The following is a 5227-nucleotide window of genomic DNA, read 5'->3' on the forward strand; positions in this document are numbered from 1 at the left end:
ATACATCTACACGTGGAACAACTCCTACAGAACACCTACTGAACGCTGGCAGAAGACCTCAGACCTCCCCAAAGGCAAGAAACTCCCCATGTACCTGGGTAGGGAAAAAGAAATAAGAATAAACAGAGACAAAAGGATAGGGACGGGACCTGCACCAGTGGGAGGGAGCTGTGAAGGGGGAAAGGTTTCCACACACTAGAAGCCCCTTCGTGGGCGGAGACTGCGGGTGGTGGAGGGGGAAAGCTCCGGAGCCACGGAGGAGAGGGCAGCAACAGGGGTGCGGAGGGCAAAGCAGAGAGATTCCCACACAGAGGATCGGTGCCGACCAGCACTCACCAGCCCAAGAGGCTTGTCTGCTCACTCACCAGGACGGGCGGGGGCTGGGAGCTGAGGCTCGGGCTTCGGTCGGATCCCAGGGAGAGGACTGGGGTTGGCTGCGTGAACACAGCCTGAAGGGGCCAGTATGCCACAGCTAGCCGGGAGGGAGTCCGGGAAAAGGTCTGAAGCTGCCGGAAACACAAGAGAATTTTTCTTGCCTCTTTGTTTCCTGGTGCGTGAGGAGAGGGGATTAAGAGTGCTGCTTAAAGGAGCTCCAGAGACGGGCTCGAGCCGCGGCTATCAGTGTGCACACCAGAGACGGGCATGAGACGATAAGGCTGCTGCTGCCGCCACCAAGAAGCCTGTGTGCAAGCACGGGTCACTCTCCACACCTCGCCTCCCGGGAGCCTGTGCAGCCCACCACTGCCAGGGTCCCGAGATCCAGGGACAACTTCCCCGGGAGAACACACGACAAGCCTCAGGCTGGTACAACATCATGCCGGCCTCTGCCGCCGCAGGTTCGCCCCACGTCTGTACCCCTCCCTCCCCCGGGCCTGAGTGAGTCAGAGCCCCCGAATCAGCTGCTCGTTTAACCCCGTCCTGTCTGAGCGAAGAACAGATGCCCTCAGGCGACCTACATACAGAGGCGGGGCCAAATCCAAAGCTGAACCCCAGGAGCTGTGCGAACAAAGAATAGAAAGGGAAATCTCTCCCAGCAGCCTCAGAAGCAGTGGATTAAAGCTCCACAGGCAAGCTGATATACCCTGCATTGGTGGAAAACCTGAATAGACAACGAATCATCCCAAATTGAGGAGGTGGACTTTGGGAACAACGATATATATATATACATTTCCCTTTTTCTTTTTTTGTGAGTGTGTATGTGTATGATTCTGTGTGTGATTTTGTCTGTATAGCTTTGCTTTTACCATTTGTCCTAGGGTTCTGTCTGTCCTTTTTTTCTTTTTTTTTTTTTTAGTATAGTTTTCAGTGCTAGATATCATTGGTGGATTTGTTTTTTGGTCTGGTGTTCTCTTCTTTCTTTCTTTCTTTTTTAAAAATTACTTTAAAAATTTTTATTAATTATTTTGTTCTTTATTTTAATAAATTTTATTTTATCTTTTTCTTTCTTTCTTTCTCTTTTTCTCCCTTTTATTCTGAGTTGTGTGGAGGACAGGTCTTGGTGCTCCAGCCAGGCGTCAGGGCTGTGCCTCTGAAGTGGGAGAGCCAGCTTCAGGACACTGGTACACAAGAGACCTCCCAGCTCCACGTAATATCAAACGGCAAAAATCTCCCAGAAATCTCCATCTTAACACCAAGACCCAGCTCCACTCAACAACGAGCAAGCTACAGTGCAGGACACCCTATGCCAAACAACTAGCAAGACAGGAACACAACCACACCCTTAGCAGAGAGGCTGCCTAAAATCATAATACGGTCACCGACACCCCAAAACACACCACCAGATGTGACCCTACCCACCAGAAAGAAAAGATCCAGCCTCATCCACCAGAACACAGGCACTAGTACCCTCCACCAGGAAGCCTACACAACCCATTGAAGCAACCTTAACCACTGGGGGCAGACACCAAAAACAACAGAAACTACAAACCTGCAGCCCGCAAAAACAAGACCCCAAACACAGTAAGTTAAGCAAAATGAGAAGAAAAAGAAACACACGGCAGATGAAGGAGCAAGATAAAATCCCACCAGACCTAACAAATGAAGAGGAAATAGGCAGTCTACCTGAAAAAGAACTCAGAATAATGATAGTAAAGATGATCCAAAATCTTCAAAATTGAATGGAGAAAATACAAAAAAAGTTTAACAAGGACCTAGAATAACTAAAGAGCAAACAAACAATGATGCACAACAAAATAAATGAAATTAAAAATTCTCTAGAAGAGATCAATAGCAGAATAACTGAGACAGAAGAACAGATATGTAACCTGGCAGATAAAATAGTTGAAATAACTACTGCAGAGCAGAATAAAGAAAAAAGAATGAAAAGAATTGAGGACAGCCTCAGAGACCTCTGGGACAATATTAAACACCCAACTTCCTAATTACAGGGGTCCCAGAAGAAGAAGAGAAAAAGAAAGGGACTGAGAAAATATTTTAAGATTTACAGTTGAAAATTTCCCTAATATGGGAAAGGAAATAGTTAATCAAGTCCAGGAAGCACAGAGAGTCCCATACAGGATAAATCCAAGGAGAAACATGCCAAGACACATATTAATCAAACCATCAACAATTAAATACAAAGAACAAATATTAAAAGCAGCAAGGGAAAAACAACAAATAACATACAAGGGAATCCCCATAAGGTTAACAGCTGATCTCTCAGCAGAAACTCTGCAAGCCAGAAGGGAGTGACAGGACATATTTAAAGTGATGAAAGGGAAAAACCTACAACCAAGATTACTCTATCCAGCAAGGATCTAATTAAGATTTGATAGAGAAATTAAAACCTTTTCAGACAAGCAAAAGTTAAGGGAATTCAGCACAACCAAACCAGCTTTACAACAAATGCTAAAGGAACTTCTCTAGGCAAGAAGCACAAGAGAAGGAAAAGACCTACAATAACAAACCCAAAACAATTAAGAAAATGGGAATAGGAACATACATATCGATAATTACAGGTAAATCAAAAAATACCTAGAAACAAATCACAATGAAAACATAATGACACAAAACCTATGGGATGCAGCAAAAGCAGTTCTAAGAGGGAAGCTTACAGCTATACAAGCCTACCTTAAGAAACAAGAAACATCTCAAATAAACAACCTAACCTTACATCTAAAGTAATTAGAGAAAAAAGAACAAAAAAAACCCCAAAGTTAGCAGAAGGAAAGAAATCGTAAAGATCAGATCAGAAAGAAATGAAAACTAAATGAAGGAAATGATAGCAAAGATAAATAAAACTAAAAGCAGGTTCTTTGAGAAGATAAACAAAATTGATAAACCATTAGCCAGACTTATCAAGAAAAGAAGGGATAAGGTACATAGCTAGTGGGAAGCAGCCGCATAGCACAGCGAGATCAGCTTGGTGCTTTGTGACCGCCTGTAGGGGTGCAATAGGGAGGGTAGGAGGGAGGGAGACGCAAGCAGGAAGAGATATGGGAACATATGTATATATATAACTGATTCATTTTGTTGTGAAGCTGAAACTAACATACCATTGTAAAGCAATTATACTCCAATAAAGATGTGAAAATGAAAAAAAAAAGAAAAGAAGGGAGAAGACTCAAATCAATAGAATTAGAAATGAAAAAGGAGAAGTAACAACTGACACTGCAGAAAGGATCACGAAAGATTACTACAAGCAACTCTATGCCAATAAAATGGACAACTTGGAAGAAATGGACAAATTCTTAGAAATGCACAACCTTCCGAGACTGAACCAGGAAGAAACAGAAAATATGAACAGAACAATCACAAGCACTGAAATTGAAACTGTGATTAAAAATCTTCCAACAAACAACAGCCCAGGACCAGATGGCTTCACAGGCGAATTCTATCAAACATTTAGAGAAGAGCTAACACCTATCCTTCTCAAACTGTTCCAAAATATAGCAGAGGGAGGAACACTCCCAAACTCATTCTACGAGGCCACCATCACCCTGATACCAAAACCAGACAAAGATGTCACAAAGAAAGAAAACTACAGGCCAACATCACTGATGAACATAGATGCAAAAATCCTCAACAAAATACTAGCAAACAGAATCCAACAACACATTAAAAGGATCATACACCATGATCAAGTGGGGTTTATCCCAGGAATGCAAGGATTCTTCAATATACGCAAATCAATCAATGTGATACACCATATTAACAAACTGAAGGAGAAAAACCATATGATCATCTCAATAGATGCAGAGAAAGCTTTTGACAAAATTCAATACCCATTTATGATAAAAACCCTCCAGAAAGTAGGCACAGAAGGAACTTACCTCAACATAATAAGGCCATATATGACAAAACGACAGCCAATATCACCCTCAATGGTGAAAAACTGAAACCCTTTCCACTAAGATGAGGAACAAGACAAGGTTGCCCACTCTCACCACTATTATTCAACATATGCAAAACTTTTGAAAGTTTCAGCCACAGCAATCAGAGAAGAAAAAGAAATAAAAGGAATCCAAATTGGAAAAGAAGTAAAGCTGTCACTGTTTGCAGATGACATGATACTATACATAGAGAATCCTAAAGATGCTACCAGAAAACTACTAGAGCTAATCAATGAATTTGGTAAAGTAGCAGGATACAAAATTAATGCACAGAAATCTCTGGCATTCCTATACACTAATGATGAAAAATCTGAAAGTGAAATCAAGAAAACACTCCCATTTACCATTGCAACAAAAAGAATAAAATATCTAGGAATAAACCTACCTAAGGAGACAAAAGACCTGTATGCAGAAAACTATAAGACACTGATGAAAGAAATTAAAGATGATACAAACAGATGGAGAGATATACCATGTTCTTGGATTGGAAGAATCAACATTGTGAAAATGACTCTACTACCCAAAGCAATCTACAGATTCAATGCAATCCCTATCAAACTACCACTGGCATTTTTCACAGAACTAGAACAAAAAATTTCACAATTTGTATGGAAACACAAAAGACCCCGAATAGCCAAAGCAATCTTGAGAACGAAAAACGGAGCTGGAGGAATCAGGCTCCCTGACTTCAGACTATACTACAAAGCTACAGTAATCAAGACAGTATGGTACTGGCACAAAAACAGAAATATTGATCAATGGAACAGGATAGAAAGCCCAGAGAAAAGCCTACGCACATATGGTCACCTTAACTTTGACAAAGGAGGCAAGATTATACAATGGAGAAAACACAGCCTCTTCAATTAGTGGTGCTGGGAAAACTGGACAGCTACATG

Source organism: Neophocaena asiaeorientalis, unplaced genomic scaffold (assembly GCF_003031525.2).
Source record: "Neophocaena asiaeorientalis asiaeorientalis breed wild unplaced genomic scaffold, Neophocaena_asiaeorientalis_V1.1 scaffold161, whole genome shotgun sequence".
Taxonomy (NCBI): Eukaryota; Metazoa; Chordata; class Mammalia; order Artiodactyla; family Phocoenidae; genus Neophocaena; species Neophocaena asiaeorientalis.